The 26,765-nt window shown below is 42.2% G+C and overlaps 1 long non-coding RNA gene across 1 annotated transcript in view; it reads right to left on the reverse strand.

Moving 5' to 3' along the window:
* The window catches only part of LOC138680809 (uncharacterized), a 267,142-nt gene that overhangs the window by 143,615 nt on the left and 96,762 nt on the right, over positions 1 to 26,765 (reverse strand). The window lies entirely within an intron of this gene.

The raw sequence follows: 26,765 nt of genomic DNA on the forward strand, positions 1-26,765 counted from the left end.
ACTTGTCTGTATCGTGCACTTGACTTGAGAGTAAATCTCAGGTGCAGTCAGGGAATACTGTCTGTGTTTGCTTATTCACGTTTCTCAAATATGATGTACACGAATAAAAGTCTAAAACCACTTCTAACAAAAATCTTAACAATGCACTAAAAATATTCCCTCCCAGCCTTCATTCTGTATACTTTTCCCTTTGAGCTATCTGTAAAAACAAAACTGGAATGCGTGTTTACCAAAAAACATATGGCGCTCAGAGGTAAAGCTCTCGCTGAATTGAAAGGTGAATCCTATTGAACTGTGCGGAAATATGACCTCATAACCAGGCAGGTTAAGACACGGTCATCTGCAGAAAACAACCAAGGTAGGAGATCAGCCTAATGAATGGCATTTTCTGCCTTTTGTCCTCTTCGTGTGTTTATTTTTTAAAGTTCATATGAAGAACATTAAAGGAAGTAAATTAATAATATCTCAAAATATTCATTGGACGTTGATGATCTGCTAATGTGTTTGGTTTTCTCCTCACAATACAAATATGGAGCAGACAGACCCACCCTGCAGTATCAACATTGGGCTTAGGACCAATGAGAAGAGCTGAGAAGCGTTTCTTTATTTGTGATGCGTTGGTTAAAAGACAAAAGAATGTGTGCCCGACTGGCAGCTCCGCTAGGATGGAAGTTTACTGTCACAACGCCATTTGCGACTAAACTGTGTGCGCACTGCTTCCGCTGACGGTCTTGTATTTATTTGATATAAAGTACAATTAAAACAAGTAAAATCCAAACTCGATAATATGGATTGCTGGAAAATACCACAATTGTTGGAATGCATTCACACTTGTCCTTTTTTAAAAAAAATAGTTATGACAGATCCTATTAATTTCTACGGGATTCGCACTTTTGGCAGTGAGTCAGTCTGTATTAGTCTCCACCAGTTCTATCAAGGTCAGGTTTTATTTATAAACTAGATGGCAGCCCGATTCTAAAGAATCGGGAGTCTAGAATCCATATATACTTCCATATAGAATCCATATATCCACTCCAGAATCCAGTACAAAACTACTACCCTCATCCACAAAGCACTCCATGGCTCAGCACCACCCTACATCTCCTCCCTGGTCTCAGTCTACCACCCTACCCGTGCCCTCCGCTCCGCTAATGACCTCAGGCTAGCATCCTCAATAATCAGAACCTCCCACTCCCGTCTCCAAGACTTTACACGTGCTGCGCCGATTTTTTGGAATGCACTACCTAGGTTAATACGATTAATCCCCAATCCCCACAGTTTTAAGCGTGCCCTAAAAACTAATTTGTTCAGACTGGCCTACCGCCTCAATGCATTAACCTAACGATCCCTGTGTGGCCTATTTATAATAAATAAAAAAAAAAGGTTCCTCGCATCATGTTCTCATACACTTTATGCAGTATTAGCCCTCTGTGTCTGTACTGCTACATACTTAGGCAGTTAACTGGTTCATGCAGCTTTACATGAACACCTGAGCCTTACACTATAGCTGGTCCGAATAACTAAAGCAATTGTTACCATCCACCTCTCGTGTCTCCCCTTTTCCCCATAGTTTGTAAGCTTGCGAGCAGGGCCCTCACTCCTCCTGGTATCTGTTTTGAACTGTATTTCTGTTATGCTGTAATGTCTATTGTCTGTACAAGTCCCCTCTATAACTTGTAAAGCGCTGCGGAATATGTTGGCGCTATATAAATAAAAAATTATTATTATTATTATTACTTTATTTATTCAAATGTAAGAATAATACAATTAATATATAATAGTAAGAAAGAACAAAAATAATAGGCAATATATGGAGAAAACACCAAACAAAAGTTCAAAATTGGTGTGAAAATGTCACTGAACCACTTCACAACTAAATATATATAGTTTTGGTAAATGGTATTATCATTTTTTTGACGAAATTCGGCAGGAGCTTGAAGAGCAACGTCACTGGGCCCGCCTCCACGCAGTAGAAACTTGCTGTGAGGTAAAAATTCAAAAATCACACCAAAATGGCGGGCGGAGTGTGTCACAGTACGGCACGTTTCTGATTGGTCGCTCGCAGCAGGCGGCAACCAATCAGACACTGGACACTGTTGACGTCACTTATCTCCGGACATTAGCTCCGGACATTAGTTCCGGACATTAGCTCCGGACAGGAAGTTGGCACAAATTGCAGGAAGTAGTATTCTAGGCAATTATATATTAGATGAGGTTGATAGGTAACAGAATAATGTCAGTGAATTTTTCCATTTTTTATCAGTCTAAGAACTAATACACATGACAGAGCTGCAGGGCCCCCGAACATCATTATGTGTTGTTTCCAGTAGCGCCATGCTTAATGTATACTATATGCACACAAGTATTGAGAGTAGAGATGAGCAAATCGATTCAACACAAATGAATTTTGAATGCTAGGAATTGTGCTTGTCCCAGTGAGTTTAATTTGCTATTTGATTCACTTGAAAATTTAAAACATGTCCACCGCCGTATTAAATATTGTAGAAGAATGCTTCAGCCAGAGAAATCTTACATGACTTCAGGCATAGATGCTTTTCTATTTTACCTTCCAGCTGACACATCACATGGAATGGCACAGCAAACCAGAAGGGACTATCATGGCCTGTATAAAAGCAGAGGCAGAGAATGCAGCATCATGTTAGGGCGATTCAGGAAAGTGTAAGAAAGTCAGATATTATAACTCAGGAATAGAGTTAGAGGGAGAGAAAGCCCTAGCTACATGGCAAAATATTTCTTAAACAGCCATTAATAATGTCATTGATAGTATACCATTGCTTGTAAGTATGTGTATCACTGTGCATGGATCTCATACTCACTGCGGAAAACCTTGAGATGTTTTGAATATTTTGTTCCAATTTTTTCATCATTTCTATTTCATTAACCTCTCTATTGATTGTGTTATTTTCATAAAACCATGAATATCTGTAATATGTATGTAACCCCTGCTCATGTAAAGCACAATGGAATCAATGGTGCTATATAAATAAATACAATAATAATAATAATACTAATAATAAAAATAATCCTTTCCTACCGGACCCTGCACAGAATTTAGCTCATTTACAGGGCTAGGTAGAAAAGGCAAGGATTTTAAATAAAAAAATATTGGCAACAAGTCATCCAAGGCTACTATTTTTTTCACTGTCATGCATATTTTTGGTAAAAATGTGTATTTTATGTGTATTGATAGGTGTGAACGCCACCAGTAGGACCCTGCACAACACGGGCAACAAGAGGAAAAAACTTTCAAAATAAAAATCTTGGGCAGCCAGCCATCAGTAACTTCTATTTTCTTTACCATTGATCTCACGTTTTGTAAAGCTTAGTATATATGGGCTTTCATCAATGCAATTTTCTTTATCATCATCCTCATTTTTTACGTAAAAATCAGTGCAATAGCTGGAGTAAATTCCCAGTTGGGACCCTGTGCAGAGCTGGGAACAAAAGCTGAACGTTTTTTGGGAAAAAAAATCATAGCCTTCTTTGATAATTACAATTTTCCATTTTTGTATGAAATGAGGATTTTTGGTGCCTTAAGGCTATGTTCACATTTGCGTTGTGCGGGGCTGCGTCGGCGACGCACCGCACAACGCAAACAAAAACGCAACAAAACGCACGCTAAAACGCTGCGTTTTGCGATGCATGCGTCCTTTTTTGCCGAAATTGGGACGCAAAAAAATGCAACTTGCTGCGTTTTCTGCGCTTCACGCTTGCGGCCAAAAAAACGCATGCGTCACAAAACGCAGCACAACGCATGTCCATGCGCCCCCCATGTTAAATATAGGGGCGCATGACGCATGCGTCGCCGCAGCATTTCCCGACGCATGCGGCGCAAAATGCAGCGGTTTTTTGAAACGCAGTTGCATTTTTACCAAAAAGCGCAGCGTTTTTCGACGCACGCGTTTTTAGTGCAGTGAGTTATTCTTCATCCCCCTCCCACAAAAAAAAGTGTCTACACAATAGATAAGGACCACCAATGGCTGGAAGAGGGTTGGTGTTAAAAATGCGTATATACCATGGCAGAGATGAATTCCTCCCATTTTGCTGGTATTCATGATGGAGCGTCCCATGGACAGTATCTACATGGATATGGAGATGGAATTTGCCTTGGCTCATGCCTATGCTGTTGCCTGTTTTAATCAAAGGGAAAGGGAAAAACGGAGATGGAGTCGTCGCCGCTTTTGGATACACCCTATCGTTGAAGTCAGGGAGAGCCGTGGAGCATACCATTGCTTGTTCGGCGAACTGAATGACAATCGGGAAAAATATTTCGAATATACCAGGGTGTCACAGGACAGCTTCCGCTATCTTCTGCGTCGGGTGGAAGGATCCATTAGCAGGCAGGACACGCAGCTCCGGAGAGCTATTTCCACAGAGGAACGGCTGCTGGTGACTCTACGGTACGTTGCTGTTTGAATGACTGTGATATGTATTTACTTTTTATTTTATTTATAATTTTTTTTTTTTAATTGTAATGGTCAATGTACTTTTATAAATTACAATGTACTTTAATCTAAATTTCTTTATCTTCTTGGCAGTTTCCTGGCTACCGGAGAGACGTTGAGATCACTTCATTTTCAATTCCGGATTGGAGTCTCCACTCTTTCAGGAATTATTGCTGAGACATGCCGCGCATTGTGGGATAATCTCCGGGAGGAATTTTTACCCGTCCCTACAAGCGAAATCTGGGAGGCCAGCGCACAGAAATTCGAGCAAGTGTGTTCTTTTCCAAACTGTATTGGCGCAGTGGATGGAAAGCACATTCGGATTACCAAGCCTGCGAAAAGTGGATCCCTTTTCTGCAATTACAAAAAATACTTTTCAACTGTGCTCATGGCAATTGCCGGTGCGGACTGCCGTTTTCTCGCAGTGGACATTGGTGCATTTGGGCGTGCAAATGACTCACGTACATTTAAAGATTCGGATGTGGGCCAAAAATTATATGGCAACAATTTTAATTTCCCACAGCCACAACCTCTTCCCCACACCGAAGGCCCTGCAATGCCATTTGTTGTGGTTGGGGATGAGGCATTCCAAATGTCTGCCAACCTATTGAAACCCAACTCCAGTCGGGGCTTGGACCATACAAAAAGGGTTTTCAATTACAGACTGTCCAGGGCCAGAAGGACTGTGGAATGCGCCTTTGGCATCCTTGTCTCCAAATGGCGGATATTAGGATCCGCCATTAATCTTAAAATTGAAACAGTGGATGAGGTGGTGAAGGCTTGTGTGGTTCTCCACAATTTCATTATGGCCAAAGAGAGACTAAATGTGGAACTCGATGAACCCATAGCCAACCCATTGCCCGATTACCATGATCATCCTCTGAGGACAAGTGTGGAAATTGCGCAGATGCGTGATCGTTTTGCGGCCTATTTTGTGTCAGATGTTGGCCGTGTGTCATGGCAAGATCAAATGGTGTAGTAATGTTACTGTTGGACTGTATTCTGATTGTAACTACACCAATAATACCCCTACTGTGACTGTGCTAACAATGTATGAAAATAAAGTAATTCTCCAGTAAATGTGCAATAAATGTTCCGTTTAGGTTGGTTGGGTATATGTCAAATTTGGCATCTAACTATAGTTCACAAATTTAATGTGCCTATAAAAAACTGGAACCCGTTGTTTTTAAAATGTTGTTGTTTAATAAAATTTTTTTCTAATTTTATAACGATTCAAATAACATTTTTATACCATACCATAACATATTTACTTGTTTGTCTGATCACCGTGTATCTTTGTGTTTTACAGCAAAAGCAACGATAACAGCGATGTTTGCAATGGTAACCAGGGTAAATATCGGAAGCGTGGCCCTGCGCTTAGCAACATGATGTTTACCCTGGTTACCCGTGGGACCTCTGCATCGTTGGTCACTGGAGAGCGGTCTGTGTGACAGCTCTCCAGTGACCAAACAGCGATGCTGCAGTGATCTGCATCATTGTCTGTTTCGCTCCTGCATTAAGTGTGAACACCTCATACTCTTTAGTGTTTGTGAACACCTCATACAGCAATGAGAGACACCCAAAAAAAAGGCAAACTAACAATTGTAAAAATAGTGTCTGACATTGCATATATGAGGTGTTTGAAGCACATAATATGTGTAGACAGCACACGGCGTGACTTGCCGAGTAATATTCTGGAAAATTAGAACAAATATTGTTTTTTTAAACCAAAATTTTTTATTTGGGGGTAAACAGAAAAAAAAGGGGGAAATAAACTTAGGGGATTTCAACCTGTGCCACCAGGGGGGAATGGTATGTGTCTTGTTTGGAATGGGGAGAGGAAGGGGAGGATGATGATGAACAGGAGGATGATGGTGAAGAGGAGGATGATGTCCTATAGTCCAGGAGGCTCGATGGCAGGTCCAAACCCTCCGCAGGGTATACTGGGGAAGAAACCGCCACCTCTGTAGGGGAGGGAGGAGGCAACACAAGCCTTTGAGTTTTTCTTGGTTGGCCCTGGCTGCTCCTGCTGCGGCTAGAGCCCCGACGCGCACTTGGTGTCTGTACTGGAGCAGCCAGAGCCTCAGTGTGTGCCTGAGTGTGTCTCCTCTTCCTTTTTTTGTGTTTTTTTGCTCCCGCGGCAGCTCCCCCAGAATGACGCCTACGGGAGGATGAGGGCATGGCAGGAGCAGGAGTCGGCGGCACTATGCTATGGTGCCTGTGGTGGCGTCGCTCAGCACGTGGACCACGGTGGGGTGGCTGGAGTGGCTCTCCAGCAGGAGTCGGAGTCATGCTTGCCAGCGACGGCACTGCAGGCATTGTCGCTGACTGCATGACCCGAGCCTGCTGGAGAGCCCTCACGTAGGTAGTGTTGCAGGCCTGCATCACCGAAATCTGGAGTTCCGGCGTAAGGTGTTCCACCATGCCCTTAGCAATGGTACTAAAGAAATGTTTGGCCGGACTCGAGAGCTCGGATTCCATAGTTTCAAGGCGCCGGTCGATATTGGCCAGACGAGTGTCCATTTTATCGCTCAACGCCTTGAAACAGTTCTAGAAAACCGTGCTCAAATGCAAAAATTCGGGCATGGCTGGCCTGTCCGAGGCCCGCTGGCGCTGTCGGGAATTCCCAAACGAAGGTGTGCCAGAGGCCTCGGGCAGGGGAACACCTGATGTACCGGCTGCCGGTTCTCCAGATGGCGGTGCAAGCCTGCTGTCGCTGTGGGAGGGCTGTGATGGGTCAGATGGCGATTCATGAAGGTCCGCTCCTGCGGGGCGAGCTCTCTCGAGGGTGCTGCTGTGTGTCCTGTGAAAAGATAATGGAAAAATTAGTCTTCAATTAATAACCTATCCCATACGCCAACTCCTGGAATAAAAATAGCATTACATTACACAACAATACAAATCCTCTGTCTCTCAGTATGTGTGGCCTATAATAAATTGCTGATTGTTATCGCCAGCTGACCGTTATGGCTGACGATAACAATCATGGACATTCCCGCTGCCAAAGCCTTTTGACCGCATACCACTGTGGGTTAAAAAAAATTTGGAATCGAAAGCTCTTTCTTGACGCTGCCTATGCCGCAAAAATATTCTAAAATTTAATGTCAAGATAAAAAAAAAAAAATACACAGTGATTTCGCTGATCTGATTGCAGGAACGACCATGACGTTAGGATCATGTGATCGAGACTTCATCATTATTCCTGCGATCAGAACTACCCTGACTCAGAACTTAACCTGTCATGGACTACAAGGACTCACGCTTAACCCAAAAAATAACTAATGGCCTATATACCATTTCACTAGGGATAAATTTACGAGGATGGCCAATATGTTACGCTGACTACATGGATGGCCAATACACTATGTGCCTGGGAAATATACTATGTGGATACGTGGCTAGAACGTGTACTATGTGGCTGCGATATAGTGCCCTGCCAATATACTATGTGGATGCACAATGTACGTGACTGGGCAATGTACTATGTGGCTGTGCAGTAGGCTATGTGGCTGGGCACTGTAATGTGGCTGTGCAATATGGTTTGTGGACAAAATACTTACTGTCGGCGGCAAAGGACCGGTCTTAAGAACTTTAAAGCCTTGCCGTATTTGTATGGCACAGACTTGGCCGCAGCAGCACCACTCTTTGATCGCTCCTCCTCAGCCCAGATCCCCTTATTGAAACAGTCCTTCATGGATCGCCATCTGATCCTCAACCTTTTAACTGTGAATGCAAAGAAAAAAAAAGGTTACATATTTAGCATTTTAAAAGGATAAAACAACCGTGTGCGATGCAAACTTTAGGCGTTGATTGCATCACACACAGTTGTGTTTATCCTGGAAAGATGGGTCATAGCAGCGTATCAGCACGGCGTATCAGCAATACTCACCAAAGTTGGCTTTGTCCTTGGCTGGAGCAATGTCAAAGCCCTCCCACAGCAACTTTGCCACCTCTACCCACAAACGCCTCAACACCACCTGGTCCATGTGCCGGGAGTCACGGCTGTCCCACAACGGGCCACGCTCCTGGATGCTGGAGATCAGGAGCTCCACGTCAATTACTCCTTGGTCCCGTTGTGAAACCTAGAAAAATTACAAACCAAAAAGGTTAGAAATATGCAAATATTAACAACCACCAGCACCTGTCATGATATGTACCTTGGCCCTATCCTTTGCCATTTGATATATGTATATTGATGGTTTCTACACCTGTATTTTGGAATGTTTTTGTTCTGAAAGTTTCACCTTTGTTACCTTCCCCCAATACTTGATACCCTGAAAAGTTATAATGTAAGCTTACTAAACATCCCTAGTGAAAGCAGGATGCTACTCAAATGTAATGTTCCGCACAGCAGGATGCTACTCAAAAAAAAAAAAAAATTGTTAAAAAAAAATACTCACTCGCCGTCCTGACGCCACACCTTGGCCCTGACCTCGCTGCTCCCGCTGACTGCCTTCCCCCTCACTTGAAGAAGCCTGTAAAAATTGTATAAAGAAATTATTTTCAATACTACAAATGACAGCGAATAGTAAGCAAATGGACATAATTACTCACCGCACTCCCCTGCGCCGATTGGCTATGTTCAGAATCACTCGCCATTCTTGCAAGTTTGTTCTGCCATGAAAAAATGGAATAAAAAATCACATCCAAACCTAACTATGGCACATACAATAAAATAGGCCCAAAAATTTAAACAACCACAATTGACTGTTGACTGATAGGACAATGCAAAAATCAGAAAGCGACACCACAACGCCATACATTGCAAGAGAAGACAATAGAAGAAACAATACAAGAATAGACCCAAACAAAATTAAGCAAAAATAGACACCTATGTCCAAATTTTTACATATCATAACTTTCCAAAAAAACATTTCAGGCACAAAAAAGGACAATGAAATAGCAAAATAATGAACGCCATACTTTACAATTGCAACAAGACATGATCCAAAAAAACACCATCTGGTGACAAAAGACATCAGAAAAAGGCAATAAATACCATTCTAGATAATAAGCAATAAACATTACGGGACAACCGCTGTAAAAATATACAGCAACCCAAAGATAAACCATAGTCAAATAGAAAAGAAAACACATGAAATTTTAAAAAAGGGCACCACCAAAAAAAAATAAAACAAAAAAAAATTATACTACACACTTGGCAATGCAAACAGTCAATGAAGGAAAATATATGCCATACGGAAAACGACGTAAAAACATCAGAGTTTTTTTTTTTTAAATAAAGGGAAAGTACAATTGAAACTATAATGGCATAGCAGCACGGAACTATACAATACAAATGAGACATCATAAATGTAGCCCCCCCACCAGCAAGAAAATACACTCAAGGAAAGAAAAAATAAAGCCAACAGCATAATAAAAACACAGCAAGACATGAGCCAAGAAAATGCCACACAGTTATCACCAACAATAGAAACCAGAAAAACATGCACCTGAAATTTTACAAGAAAAAATGAGCCAAAATCAAGACATTGAACAACCACATGACACAAGAACAAAACACAAAACCAATCCAAAACCAACGTAAAAAAAAAAAAAGGCCAAAGACAATAAACGCAATCATATAAAGCCAGAAGAACATCAGAACCAGAAAAACAATTTTTCAATAACAACCCATAACCGTAAAATAGCACAGACCAAACATTGCAAAAATAAATAAAAATCAAGAAATAAAACACAGAATACAAAATGTGCAAAGAGAAATATATACTTACAAGTTTGGAAAGCAGATTCTCTCCAGATTCTCTCTTGGTTGATGACTTGTGAAAGACAATGGCAAACCCCTTTTTCTTTTATATATATAGGTTGTTTTTTTTGTGTCTAGACAAAGTCTAGACAATGTTTTGCATTTTTTATTGGAAAACGCATGCGTCGTACAACGCACCACGACGCAGGTACTTGCGTCGTCTGCGTTGTCAATACAAGTCTATGGGGGAAAAGGCGCATCGACGACGCAAACACGACGCAAACACGATGCATGCGTTTTTTAAAAGGTCGGCGCCGCCCGAAAAATGCAACATGTTGCGTTTGCCGCGCCCAGACAGGTGCGCCCTAACGCCGCATGCGGCGTAAAACGCAACAAAACGCAACACAACGCATGCACATGCGGCCCCATGCGGCGCCAATGTTAAAGATAGGGCCGCACGACGCATGCGTTTTGTTGCGGCGGCGACGCTGCGGCGCAAACCGCAAATGTGAACGTACCCTAAGTGAATAGATTGTAGTTGAGAAGAGCATTTACTGTATGAGCAATGTAAAGTGAATAACACTGTATACAACACATTGTGGTGTCACACAAAACTACGCAAACAGTTCTTCTACATATTGAAAGTGTACGTGCTCATTTATGCAAATTGCCTCTTCAGAGAAAAAGAGGACTTAACTCTATAGCGCCACCTGTTGGAAGTAGCGATCCTACAAGTCACAATCAACCCTTTAACGAGTCGTGCAATATGACTTAGGATAAAAGCCAAATCAGTATCTCAATTCGCAGACACGGTCTTTCGGGCTGTTGGCCCTCGTCAGTGCGAAGCATGAGAACTGATTTGGCTAGGTGAGAGGCTCTGGACTGGGGTCTAAGGGGTAACGTTTCTCCTTATGGAGAGTGACATACCAGCCGGCTTGTCAAGGTAAGGAGGCTTATTCACCGTGGAATGCTCATCTGGGAAATAAAATATGCAAATTGCAGTTTTTCTAATTCAGTACTAGATTTTCATGGATAGGTTTAGTCTATGGAGCTGTTCATATGTCCATGTATTTTTGCAGACCACATGGTCGGCAAAAATACAGATAGACATTACCAATTTTGATTCGAGTCTCGGATCAGATTTGCCATTGAAAGTCTACGGGTCTTCTGTCAAAAAATAAGACAGTATTCCAATGTCATCCATGTACTGTCCGATTTTCGTGAATGTTTGATAGACAAAGCTGGAAAAAAACTTATTGTATGGAAAAACTTATGAAGCTCTGATGTTGAAAGTGACACAATTACCAAACATTGATGAAATGTGATCCAAAATAATGATGGAGCCAAAGCCTGGAATAAACTATCCTATCAGAAAAAAGGTCTAAAACACTCAGATATCTTAAAAGACATTCCCATCTCCTTGGTATACTCTATAACCAACCAAACCCTCCCTAAGCTATGGACAGACTCAAAAATTAAGAAAATAGGGGATATATACTCGGGTCAGACATTTGTAAACTTTCAAACCCTGAAAAACGAATTTGGCATAAACTCATCCTACTTTATGGAGTTCCTGATCCTCAAAAAGAACATAGGGTCTTTCATAGGAGATAAACCAAAATTTTCAGAATCATCAATCAAATTACTAAATAACATCGGACACAGTATATTTTGGAGCCATAAATTTATTTACAGTAATTTTAATTCAGACTTTAATTTATCCAAAAGCCCCCCAATGATTAAGTGGGAACAAGACCTAAAAGACACATACAAAATTGAGGATTGGGAGGAAGCCATCACCACTTCCTATCAATCAACTCTCTCCATGTCTCTCCAAGAAACCCATTTTAAGGTGATTTCGCGGTGGTACTACACCCCAAACAGGCTAGCACACATAGGTTCATTAAACTCCTCCCAGTGTTGGAGAGGATGCGGTCAAAAAGGCGACATGATGCACGTATTCTGGAGCTGCCCAATGGTAAACCCCCTCTGGAAAAAAATCTCTAGAGAGGTTATCAGCAAACTCATCAATGCTCCCTTCACTTTACAACCTCAAAATGCTTTGCTGTCTATTGGACTTGATCAGCTCGACCATAACTTAAAATTAATTATAATCCATATATGTCTAGTGGTGAAAAACTATATTGCTTTTCATTGGAAGAGTCAACAGATACCATCATTAAAAGATATCATACAAAGAGTTTCTCAGCACAGATCTCATGAGTTTCATTTTGCAATAGTAAATAATCAATGTTCAAAATCCATGAAAAAATGGTCCAGATGGGATGAAATATTCCCTACCCCGATTACATAAAGTGATAGACAAGTTCATGCTCCATTATTAATCATAAAGAGATCATCTTGATTTCTGTTTTAGGTTGCTCTAATTTCCACTCTTGGCTTCACTCCAAGGCGTTTATTGATATGTTTAAGAGAATCTGTATATAGTTCTTATTATCTTATTTTGTTTTATACAATATAACTGTATGAACACCAGTTTCCCCCATCGTTAGGGGATTTGTTTTTCCCTTCCTTCATATCCCACCCCTTCCCCTCCTCCCCCTCCTGACTTATCCTTTCCGGTTAAAGTTAAAATTTAATAAAATATTTTGAAAGCAAAATAATGATGGAAATCAGTCAGGTTTAGAACACGAGAAAAATCACTGAGTCTGAATGAGCCCTAAAAGAATTTCACATAGCATAGAGATCTGATTTGTTTGCCTTAGGCTACTTTCACACTAGCTTTTTTTGCAATACGTCGCAATGCGTCGTTTATGGGAAAAAACGCATCCTGCAAAGTTGTTTGCAGGATGCGTTTTTGCCCCATAGATTAACATTAGCGACGCATTGCGATGCATTGACACACGTCGCAACCGTCGTGCGACGGTTATGCCATGTTGTGGCGGACCGCGGGGAGCAAAAACCGTTACATGAAACTTTTTTGCTGTCGACGGACCGCTTTTTCTGACCGCGCATGCACGGCTGGAACTCCGCCCCCACCTCCCCGCACCTTACAATAGGGCAGCGGATGCGCTGGAAAAATGCATCCGCTGCCTCTGTTGTGCGGCGCATTTCACTGCTAGCGTCGGACTCGACAAACTTACAAGGCTGACAGTGCGTAATATGCTTTCATATTCTTCCACTAATCTACAATTGTACTTTTCAATCCCGTTTTTTAACCAAGGTCAGTAGAGGATCCAGCAGGATGGAAAAGTATGAGTTACTTACTTTACATTTCGACTTCTTACTTTTTCTTTAAAAAAATAATGCACAAACAAAAAATAAAAATTGTGTGTGAAAAACATTCAACCTGTTTTGTATAAGCGGTTAACTTTGCACTGAAGCATTGATAAAATAACATTACTTGTTTTCTTGTTAGAAGCACACAGCGTTGAATATTTTATTTCAAGAACTATTAACTCATCATGCATTTCTTAATATAAGTATCCCGCCTGCAGGTCTATCTGCGCTCATTCACACTGAGAATATTGCATATTTTTTGGAAACAGTGAATTGATCGGTTCAGCTAGATTGCAGAAAGAGTTATTTCCGATGTAAAGAGCTGAATGCGCTGCCTAGCCAGGATTTGGCAGGGACTTGGTGTTGTGTATCTGTGTCTGCTCCAGCTGAGAGTGTTCTTATATCTGATGGATTAGCGCTGATCTGTTCTGATTGCTCACACCTGCAATTCAAGCTAACCTCTGTTTTTCTTTGTGCACTCAGCCATGCCTTGTAAGACCATCAGCTCCCAAAATGACATGCAAAGCGACCCACCTGACAGGTCTGACCAGCCACCTGTGAGAGAAATAGTGGCGAGCGGGGGAGGCATAGGATAATCGCATCTGTGAGTGCAGCTATAACCCTTGTTTATAAGTAACAAGTGCAATCATTAGAAAAGTGTTATGTAGGCAATACATCAAGTGTATCAGCTGGTAAAGTGGAAAGAGCAAGCAAAATGCCTGAAAGTTTCACAGGGCCTGGTATTAAGTCGTATCTGTGCTTTAAACTAGTGTGTTCACGTGCAGGTCAGCCACAGGGGCACAAAAACAACTTGTTAAGGGGACAAGGAGCCTCAGTGCCCTTGTATTTAATTATGTGCAAGAAGTGAGCTGTGGGTCGTTATATAGAATATCCTTTTAAATTGCAAATATATTAAATTGCACTATACTCTCATTTTTGTTGCAGGTCAGCATGTTCTAGATTTTTGAACACCAGGTTTACGTAAAGGGAACCTGTTAGCATAGACGCCTCTCCATTACTAACCCCCAGGGGCTTGATGTCAGCTGGCATTATAAAGCTGACATCAACCCCAAAACATTACCCCGCTTGTCAACGCACCAGGGCAAGTTGGAAGAGCCGAGCAAAGTGCCAGAATTGGCACATTTAATGGATATACCTTTAATGCGGTGGCTAGGGACTGCTATTTTTAGGCAGGGGAGGGCCAAGTATCCATGTGCCTTCCCAGCCTGAGAATACCAGCTCCCAAGTGTCAGCTTTAGCTTGGCTGGTTATAAAGAAAAGGTGGGGGAACCCACTCTGTTTTTTTTTAATTATTTATTTAAATAATTTAAAAAAACATGGGTACACCTCTATTTTTGATAACCAGTTAAGATAAAGCTGACAGCGGAGGGCTGTAGCTCGCAGCTGTCAGCTTTATCTAAACTTGTTATCAAAAGTAGAGGAGACCACAAGTCTATTTCTTTTTTTTTACACCATGTGCCAGCCAATCACAGCCATACCAATAATTGACATGGCTGTGGTGAGGCTGGAAGTGCCCACACAGAAAAAGCGTCTCAACAAACTTTGTTCTGGCTGCCAAATCCGAACAATAGCACAGACTTCTGGGAGAAGTCCGTGCTCAGGGTCCATGCACAGACACTAGATGTCCAGTACAGATCATGAACTTTATCGTTCAGGTTTGCTCATCTCTAATGCTACTGCCTCATTCTCATGTCCATGTTTAAACACATAGGTGAAAAATGGTACCTGGTAGACACTCTGGGATTTTTTACAGCAGAGAGGAGATGTCTGGGCCAGAAAGGTAGATCTGATTGTTATTGGTGTATAGATGGTACTGGAAGCCATGGGACTTTATGAGTTATCTCGGGCCAAAGGTATAGATTGAAGAAGAGTAGCGATCCCAAAACAGATCTTGAGGGACTCCCACCAGAGAGAGGGCAAGATGAGGAGGTAGTATTGGAGTGGTAGACGCTGGTTGGAGAGGTATGAGGAGATCCAGGAGAGGACGAGTTCTTTGATGCCAAGGAAAGAGATGATTTGTAGTAGGAGAAATTTGAAGGCAGAGGACAGGTCTAGAAGGAGGAGTATAGAGAATTGTCTGTTAGCTTTGGCAGTAAGTCATTAGCAATTTTGACTGGGGCAAACTTCAGTGTTTTGGAATCATTGTATGGTCCATGTGCCCATGTTTACGACTAGTGTGCTATTAGTGTGTCTGCTTTTACCATCTGTATGTCATCATTGTTTTTCATGTATGGATAAAGAAATAATTTACTAAGCTTCTCATATACATTGAAATATTAAATATGGAAAGCACAAGGATGCCACTTGTGTGCTGTACATGTTTTTCACCGACCCATAGATTTGTCTTGGCACTTTTAATTCATTATACCTGAGAAAAATGGACATAAGAACAGATTCCCTTTTCGATTTGCATCTAGTTAGAGATTAGTCACGTTTTGGAGAAAGATAGTAATTGGAATCTACTTAGTTAATATTTTTATTTATCAGTATAAGATGGGAAAGTCTTCTCACCAAGATAGTAAATTATCTGCCAAATGTAAAATTGATGACAAAAATCAGATTTCCCCTACCACCAGGACCTTTCTTTGCCCACTAAAGTCCAATATATTATTTAGAATCAGTAAAATGACTTAACCCCTTTCTGACATATGACGTACTATCCCGTCGAAGTGGGGTGGGCCAGTATGACCACCGACGGGATAGTACGTCATACGCGATCGGCTGCGCTCACGGGGGGAGTGAGGCCGATCGCGACCGGGTGTCAGCTGCCTATCGCAGCTGACATCTGGCACTATGTGCCAGGAGCAGTCACGAACCGCCCCGACACATTAACCCCCGGCACACCGCTATCAAACATGATCGCAGTGTACTGGCGGTATAGGGAAGCATCGCGCAGGGAGGGGGCTTCCCTGAGACCCCCGCAGTAACGCGATGTGATAGTGTTGCTCCGAGGGTCTCCTACCTCCTTCCTCACTGCAGGCCCAGGATCCAAGATGGCCGCGGCATCCAGGACCTGCAGGGAGGGAGGTGGTTTACCAAGTGCCTGCTCAGAACAGGCGCTTGGTAAGCCTGCAGTGCTCTAAGTCAGATCGCTGATCTGACAGAGTGCTGTGCAAACTGTCAGATCAGCGATCTGTGATGTCCCCCCCGGGACAAGGTAAAAAAGTAAGAAAAAAAATTTCCACATGTGTAACAAAAAAATAAATAAATTCCTAAATAATGAAAAAAAAAATATTCCCATAAATACATTTCTTTATCTAAATAAAAAAACAAACAATAAAAGTACACATATTTAGTATCGCCGCGTCCGTAATGACCCAACCTATAAAACTGTCCCACTAGTTAACCCCTTCAGTAAACACCGTAAGAAAAAGAAAACGAGGCAAAAAACAACGCTTTATTATCATACCGCCGAACATAAAGTGGAATAACACGCGATCAAAAAAACAGATATAAATAAACATGGTACCGCTGAAAACATTATCTTGTCCCGCAAAAAACGAGTCACCATACAGCATCATCAGCAAAAAAATAAAAAAGTTATAGTCCTCAGAATAAAGCCATGTAAAAATAATTATTTTTTCTATAAAATAGTTTTTATCGTATAAAAGCGCCAAAACATAAAAAAAATATAAATGAGGTATTGTTGTAATCGTACTGACCCGAAGAATAAAACTGGTTCATCAATTTTACCAAACGCGGAACGGTATAAGCGCCTCCCCCAAAAGAAATTCATGAATAGCTGTTTTTTGGTCATTCTGCCTCACAAAAATCGGAATAAAAAGCGATCAAAAAATGTCACGTGCCCGAGAATGTTACCAATAAAAACGTCAACTCATCCCGCAAAAAACAAGACCTCACATGACTCTGTGGACTCAAATATATATATAGCTCTCAAAATGTGGTAACGCAAAAAATATTTTTTGCAATAAAAAGCGTCTTTCATTGTGTGACGGCTGCCAATCATAAAAATCCGCTAAAAAACCCGCTATAAAAGTAAATCAAACCTCCCTTCACCACCCTCTTAGTTAGGGAAAATTTTAAAAAATGTATTTATTTCCATTTTCCCATTAGGGTTAGGGTTAGGGTTAGGGCTAGGGTTAGGGCTAGGGTTAGGGCTGGGGTTAGGGTTAGGGTTAGGGCTAGGGTTAGGGTTGGGGCTAGGGTTAAGGCTACAGTTAGGGTTGTGGCTAAAGTTAGGGTTAGGGTTGGGGTTAAAGTTACGGTTATTGTTTAGATTACATTTACGGTTGGGAATAGGGTTGGGATTAGGGTTAGGGGTGTGTCTGGGTTAGAGGTGTGGTTAGGGTTACTGTTGGGATTAGGGTTAGGGGTGTGTTTGGATTAGGGTTTCACTTAGAATTGGGGGATTTCCACTGTTTAGGCACATCAAGGGCTCTCCAAATGCGACATGGCTAGTGTTGAGCGACACCGTCCGATACTTGAAAGTATCGGTATCGGATAGTATCGGCCGATACCCGAAAAATATTGGATATCGCCGATACCGATATCCGATACCAATACAAGTCAATGGGACATCAAGTATCGGAATGTATCCTGATGGTTCCCAGGGTCTGAAGGAGAGGAAACTCTCCTTCAGGCCCTGGGATCCATAGTGAGGTGTAAAATAAAGAATTAAAATAAAAAATATTGATATATTCACCTCTCCGGCGGCCCCTGGACATCACGCTGGTAACCATCCGGCTTCTTTGTTTAAAATGAGCGCGTTTAGGACCTGCGAATGACGTCGCGGCTTCTGATTGGTCGCGTGCCGCCCATGTGACCGCGACGTGACCAATCAGAAGCCGCGACGTCATTCGCAGGTCCTAAATTCCTAGAATTAGGAGTTTAGTGAATGAGAATGACGTCGCGGCTTCTGATTGGTCGCGTCGCGGTCACATGGGCGGCACGCGACCAATCAGAATCCGCGACGTCATTCGCAGGTCCTAAACGCGCTCATTTTAAACAAAGAAGCCGGCCGGTTACCAGCGTGATGTCTAGGGGCCGCCGGAGTGGTGAATATATCAATATTTTTTATTTTAATTCTTCATTTTACACATCCCTATGGATCCGATACCGATACCCGATACCACAAAAGTATCGGATCTCGGTATCGGAATTCCGATACCGCAAGTATCGGCCGATACCCGATACTTGTGGTATCGGAATGCTCAACACTAGACATGGCGTCCAATCTCAATTCCAGACAATTCTGCGTTGAAAAAGTAAAACAGTGCTCCTTCCCTTCCGAGCTCTCCCGTGTGCCCAAACAGGGGCTCCTTAGGGGGTCTACTTTCCAAAATGTTGTCACTTGTGGGGGGTTTCTACTGTTTAGGTACATTAGGGGCTCTGCAAACGCAAAGTGACGCCTGCAGACCATTCCATCTAAGTCTGCATTCCAAATGGCACTCCTTCCCTTCCGAGCCCTCCCATGCGCCCAAACGGTGGTTCTCCCCCACATATGGGGTATCAGCGCACTAAGGACAAATTGTACAACAACTTTTGGGGTCCAATTTCTCCTGTTAACCTCGGGAAAATACAAAACTGGGGGCTAAAAAATAATTTTTGTGGGAAAAAATTTTTGTTTTATTTTTACGGCTCTGCATTATACTCCCACATATAGGGTATCAGCGTACTGAGGACAAATTGTACAACAAAGTTTTTGGTCCAATGTCTTCTTTGGAAAAATAAAAAATTGGGGGCGAAAATATAATTTTTGTGAAAAAATATGATTTTTTATTTTTACGGTTCTGCATTATAAACTTCTGTGAAGCACTTGGTGGGTCAAAGTGCTCACCACACATCTAGATAAGTTCCTTAGGGGGTCTACTTTCCAAAATGGTGTCACTTGTGAGGGGTTTCAATGTTTAGGCACATCAGTGGCTCTCCAAATGCAACATGGTGTCCCATCTCAATTCCTGTCAATTTTGCATTGAAAAGTCAAACGGCGCTCCTTCCCTTCCGAGCTCTCCCATGCGCCCAAACAGTGGTTTACCCCCACATATGGGGTATCAGCGTACTCAGGACAAATAGGACAACAACTTTTGTGGTCAAATTTCTCCTGTTACTCTTGGGAAAATACAAAACTGGGGGCTAAAAAATAATTTTTGTGGGAAAAAAAGGATTTTTTATTTTCACGGCTCTGCGTTATAAACTGTAGTGAAACACTTGTGGGGGCTGAACGTTCTCACAACATATCTAGATAAGTTCCTTGGGTGGTCTAGTTTCCAATATGGGGTCATTTGTGGGGGTTTTCTACTGTTTCGGTACATTAGGGGCTCTGCAAACGCAATGTGACGCCTGCAGACCAATCCATCTAAGTCTGTATTCCAAATGAAGCTCCTTCCCTTCCAAGCTCTGCCATGCGCTCAAACGGTGGTACCCCCCCACATCTCAGGTATCAGCGTACTCAGTAAAAATTAGACAACAATATTTAGGGTCCAATTTCTCCTGTTATCCTTGGAAAAATACAAAACTGTGGGCTAAAAAATAATTTTTGTGGAAAAAAAAATATTTTTTATTTGCGTGGCTCTGCGTTATAAACTGTAGTGAAACACTTGGGGGTTCAAAGCTCTCACAACACATCTACATGAGTTCCGTAGGGGGTCTACTTTCAAAAACGGTGTCACTTGTGGGGGGTTTCTACTGTTTAGGTACATTAGGGGCTCTGCAAACGCAATGTGACGCCTGCAGACCATTCCATCTAAGTCTGCATTCCAAATGGCGCTCCTTCCCTTCCAAGCCCTCCCATGCGCCCAAACGGTGGTTCCCCCCATATATGGGGTACCAGCGCACTCAGAACAAATTGGACAACAACTTTTGGGGTCCAATTTCTCCTGTTACCCTTGGAAAATACAAAATTGGGGGCTAAAAAAAAATTTTTTGGGGAAATATTTTGTGTTTAATTTTTACGGCTCTACATTATAAACTTCTGTGAAGCCCTTGGTGGGTCAAAGTGCTCACCACACATCTAGATAAGATCCTTAGGGGGTCTACTTTCCAAAATGGTTACACTTGTGGGGGATTTCAATGTTTAGGCACATCAGAGGCTCTCCAATCGCAACATGGCGTCCCATCTCAATTCCTGTCAATTTTGCATTGAAAAGTCAAACAGCGCTCGTTCCCTTCCGAGCTCTCCCATGCGCCCAAACAGTGGTTTACTCCCACATATGGGGTATCAGCATACTCAGGACAAATTGTACAACAACTTTTGGGGTCCAATTTCTTCTTTTTCCTTGGAAAAATAAAAAATTGGGGGCGAAAAGATAATTTTTGTGAAAAAATATGATTTTTTACTTTTACGGTTCTGCATTATAAACTTCTGTGAAGCACTTGGTGGGTCAAAGTGCTCACCACACCTCTAGATAAGTTGCTTATGGGGTCTACTTTCCAAAATGGTGTCACTTGTGGGGGTTTCAATGTTTAGGCACATCAGTGGCTCTCCAAACGCAACATGGCGTCCCATCTCAATTCCTGTCAATTTTGCATTGAAAAGTCAAACGGCGCTCCTTCCCTTCCGAGCTCTCCCATGCACCCAAACAGTGGTTTACCCCCACATATAGGGTATCAGCGTACTCATGACAAATTGTACAACAAGTTTTGGGGTCCATTTTCTCCTGTTACCCTTGGTAAAATAAAACAAATTGGAGCCGAAGTAAATTTTTGGTGAAAAAAAGTTAAATGTTCATTTTTATTTAAACATTCCAAAAATTCCTGTGAAACACCTGAAGGGTTAATAAACTTCTTGAATGTGGTTTTGAGCACCTTGAGGGCTGCAGATTTTAAAATGGTGTCACACTTGGGTATTTTCTATCATATAGACCCCTCAAAATGACTTCAAATGAGATGTGGTCCCTAAAAAAAAAAATGGTGTTGTAAAAATGAGAAATTGCTGGTCAACTTTTAACCCTTATAACTCCCTAACAAAAAAAAATTTTTGTTCCACAATTGTGCTGATGTATAGTAGACATGTGGGAAATGTTACTTAATTATTTTGTGTGACATTCAAAGTTGGAAAATTGCGAAATTTTCAAATTTTTCGCCAAATTTCCATTCTTTTCCACAAATAAACGCAGGTAATATCAAAGAAATTTTACCACTATCATGAAGTACAATATGTCACGAGAAAACAGTGTCAGAATCACTGGGATCCGTTGAAGCTTTCCAGAGTTATAACCTCATAAAGGGACAGTGGTCAGAATTGTAAAAATTGGCCCGGTCATTAACGGGCAAACCACCCTTGGGGGTAAAGGGGTTAATATATTATATAGCATTCTTCTGTGGTTCAAACATTGTCACATCATTGTGCAGCCATATGATGCATTCTAGCAATAGACGATTGAACTGTGCGTCTAGAAGTGATGAGAGGAAGAAATTTCTATGTTTTCATAGTGCATTGTGTACCTTTATGACTCATGTCTCCTGCTTGTATGATGCGCTTACTTTGGGTCACGATAAAAGTTACATTAAAGAGAACAGTCTGTGATTAAAGCCTAAAGTAAAAGTTTACTTGGAATTATTTACTTGATGTATCACAGTAGATACTGAATATATGAATCAGCAGACAGAAAAAACAATACACAAAAGAAAAGCCCTGGGTCAAACAAGTGTATAATCTCTCCTCCAAGAGAATTGAATTTATTATGTAAATGACACTCCGATCAAACTCTGATCAGAATTTGATCTGAGCATCAGCTTAGTGATATCTGATTCTCTATGATGAGAGAACTGTAGCAGAGATGATGAGAAGATGGAGATCAAAATGTCTCCATCATCTCCATTCTGTGAGTCCGCAGAAATCGGACTGCACTCTTATGTCATCTGAGTTGCAGTCCGATGATTTTCACATACCCATAGTCTTGAAAGGCTAAGTGACATCTGATTTGCTTTGCAATTTTTTTATCATTCTGAATGGACATGAGAAAAAAACATTGGATAGCACTTGTCTGATGTATATACTCGTGTAAGCAAGTCCAAAGAGTTATTAAAAAAAGATTAAGTTATACCTTGCCCAAACAGGATAAGTTGCTGATCACTGGTGGTCCAACTGCCAGGGCTCCCAGCAATCTCCAGATCAGGGCTCTGAAACTCCGAGAAATGAACTCTACTGTCCAGTCTTGAGTAAAGCGGAGATACACATACTCAGTTCCCAATCGTTGTTACTTAGGCTAAGACCAAAAGCCAAGTACAGCACTCAGCTTTCTTTGGCACTTCCATAGAGAATGAATTGAGCGGTCATCGGGCATGTTTACTCCATCCAAGAAAGGGCTGTAGAGACCTGTTCTTGATGTTCCAGTGGCCCAATCACATTATCTCTGAGGGGGTGGCTCATTATAATAGTAAACTCGGCCCTTTTCTCTGTTTTAGGAGCAGTAGACACAGAAAAGGGATAAGCTTAGCCATTTAAATGAATCTATTGCACCCAAGGAGATGCCAAGAGGACCCAAGCCAAATATCTCTCTACAACGGCACCTTTCTTAAAGTATTTTAGGGAGTTTCAACTTTTTCCACTTTTAGACACATTGAATAGATGTCTGTAATCCATACAGAATATTCACATTAAGGACAGGTGTAGATACCCGAGTGCGATATGACAAAACATCAGATCACACACGGATCAATGTTATGGGGCATGGGAACATATCACATTTTTTCCTCAGACCGAGCGGGTCGGAGGAAAAAATTCACTATATGGCCGGAGTCACACTACCGTATAATATGGACGAGTGCTATGCGATAAAACATTGCATAGCACTCGGACCAATGTTAATCTATGGGGCAGCTCCTATCATCCGTTTTTTTCTCGGCCGTTTTATATGTGCGAGAGAAATCGCAGCATGCTGCAATTTGCACCGTATATCTGCCAAGACTTGCCAATGAAAGTCTATGGGCGTGAGAAAAACTCGCACACCACACGACCATCAGTGTGACTTGCAAGAAATATGCACCTGTGTCCTTTAGAAAAGCCAGAAATTCAGTGTGGTGTATTGTAAAATCACACTGACAGGTTAAACTAGAATAGATAAAATAAATGTCTACACATATAGTATAGGTCATAATGCTGTTGTAAGGTGACATTAAGACTGGTTAATAACGGAGAGGTGTCAATAAGACACCTATCCATTATTAATCCAATAGTCTGAAAGGTTTAAAAATACAAACACACTTTAAGAATAAAGTATTTTAATGAAATAATGAAACACATAGGTTTAACATCTTTATTGCATTCTCAATCCAAGTGAAGCCCTCATTCTCCTGTAAAAGATTCCGAAATAAAAAAGATAAAAAAGCAACAATATCCCATACCAAACTGCCGTACAGTCAAGTCCAACGCAGTAATCCATATCTGGGGGCATTTACATTTTACAACCGGGAGCGCTGCTAATGCAGCCGCTTCCAGCTGTAAACGACTGGGGAATGAATGAAATGCAGGGAATGGAGCTTCAGTGACTAGCGGTGCCGTACCGAAGTTGCGCCCCTCGCCAGCATGAACTCAAATGAACTCTTCAGCGTGGGAAAATCAGCTGGAATTTTCCCAGGCTGAAGAGTTCATATGAGGTCATGCCGCCAGGGGGCGCAGCTTCGATGACGGCACCGCTAGTCATCGAAGCTCTGTTCCTGCATTTCATTCATTCCCCAGTCGTTTAAAGCCAGGAGCGGCGCATTAGCAGCGCTCCCGGTTGTAACATGTAAATGCCCCCAGATATGGATTACAGCGTGGGACTTGACTGTACGGTGGGCAGGTATGGGATATTGTTGCTTTTTTATTTTGGAATCTTTTACAGGAGAACAAGGGCTTCCCTTGGATTGAGAGTAAAATGAAGATGTTAAACCTGTGTATTTCATTCTTAATGTGTGTGTATTTTTAACCCTTTCAGACTATTGGATTAATAGTGGATAGGTGTCTTATTGACACCTATCCATTGTTAACCAGACTTAATGTCACCTTACAATAGCAAGGTGACATTAACCCCTTATTACCCCATATGCCAATGCTACAGGGCAATGGGAAGAGAGAGGCTGAGTGCTGGAATAGGCGTATCTTACAGATGCGTCTTTTCTGGGCTGGCTGGGGGCAGATGTTTTTAGCCGGGAGGTGGCCAATAACCGTGGTCCCTCTCTAGGCTATTAATATCTGCCCTCAGTCACTGGCTTTCCCTCTCTGGAGGAGAAAATTGCGCTGGAGCCCACGCCAGTTTTTTCTGTGAATTAATCCTTTAATTTAACACCTACACATCCCACATTTTACACACACACACACACACACACACACACACACACACACACTACTAACATTATTAGGGAGGGATATATAAAAATATAACGGATATGCAATGGTTTACTGTATGTAGACCTTGTCTCATATCCTGTCGGGTTCGGTAATGATTTTACAAAAGCCGACAATTGAATTACCGGCTATTATGCCATTCATCCCTGTATGAAATATAAGTACCGTATATACTCGAGTATAAGCCGAGATTTTCAGCCTAAATTTTGGGGCTGAAAGTGCCCCTCTCGGCTTATACTCGGGTCAAGGTGGGTGGCAGGGTCGGCGGGTGAGGGGGTGAGGGCGCTGAGGCATACTTACCTGCTTCCAGCGGTCCTGGCGCTGTCCCTGCCGTCCCACGGTCTTCGGTGCTGCAGCTCTTCCCCTGTTCAGTGGTCACCGGCACCGCTCATTAGAGAAATGAATAAGCGGCTCCACCTCCCATAGGGGTGGAGCCGCCTATTCATTTCTCTAATCAGTGGTAATGGTGACCGCTGATAGAGGAAGAAGCTGCGGCACCGAAGACAGCTGTACGGGGAAAGGAGCCGGACGCCGGGAGCAGATAAGTATCGCATATTTACCTGTCCCCGTTCCAGTGGCCGGGCACCACTCCATCTTCCCGGCCTCTCTGCGCTCTGACTGTGCAGGTCAGAGGGCGCGATGACGCATATAGTGTGCGCGGCGCCCTCTGCCTGATCAGTCATAGCGGAGAGACGCCGGGACCGGACGATGGCAGCTGCAAGCAAGAAAGGTGAGTATGGCATTTTTTTTTATTGCAGCAGCAGCAGCAGCAATGGCACAGATATATGTGGAGCATCTATGGGGAAATATGAACGGTGCAGAGCACTATATGGCACAGCTATGGGGAAATATGAACGGTGCAGAGCACTATATGGCAGAGCTATGGGGCAATATGAACGGTGCAGAGCACTATATGGCACAGCTATGGGGCAATAATGAACGGTGCAGAGCACTATATGGCACAGCTATGAGGCAATAATGAACGGTGCAGAGCACTATATGGCACAGCTATGGGGAAATATGAACGGTGCAGAGCACTATATGGCACAGCTATGGGGAAATATGAACGGTGCAGAGCACTATATGGCACAGCTATGGGGATATATGAACGGTGCAGAGCACTATATGGCACAGCTATGGGGATATATGAACGGTGCAGAGCACTATATGGCACAGCTATGGGGCAATAATGAACGGTGCAGAGCACTATATGGCACAGCTATGGGGCAATATGAACGGTGCAGAGCACTATATGGCACAGCTATGGGGAAATATGAACGGTGCAGAGCACTATATGGCACAGCTATGGGGAAATATGAACGGTGCAGAGCACTATATGGCACAGCTATGGGGATATATGAACGGTGCAGAGCACTATATGGCACAGCTATGGGGATATATGAACGGTGCAGAGCACTATATGGCACAGCTATGGGGCAATAATGAACGGTGCAGAGCACTATATGGCACAGCTATGGGGCAATATGAACGGTGCAGAGCACTATATGGCACAGCTATGGGGCAATATGAACGGTGCAGAGCACTATATGGCACAGCTATGGGGCAATAATGAACGGTGCAGAGCACTATATGGCACAGCTATGGGGCAAGAATGATCTATTTTTATTTTTGAAATTCACCGGTAAATGCTGCATTTCCACCCTAGGCTTATACTCGAGTCAATAAGTTTTCCCAGTTTTTTGTGGCAAAATTAGGGGGGTCGGCTTATACTCGGGTCGGCTTATACTCGAGTATATACGGTATGTATATATATACATATATATATATATATATATATAGATAGATAGATAGATACAGTACAGACCAAAAGTTTGGACACATCTTCTCATTTAAAGATTTCTCTGTATTTTCATGATTCTGAAAATTGTACATTCACACTGAAAGCATCAAAACTATAAATTAACACATGTGGAAAAATATACTTAACAAAAAAGTGTGAAACAACTGAAAATATGTCTTATATTCTAGGTTCTTCAAAGTAGCCACCTTTTGCTTTGATGACTGGTTTGCATACTCTTGGCAT

The sequence above is a fragment of the Ranitomeya imitator genome, chromosome 5 (genome assembly GCF_032444005.1).
Source record: "Ranitomeya imitator isolate aRanImi1 chromosome 5, aRanImi1.pri, whole genome shotgun sequence".
NCBI lineage: Eukaryota > Metazoa > Chordata > Amphibia > Anura > Dendrobatidae > Ranitomeya > Ranitomeya imitator.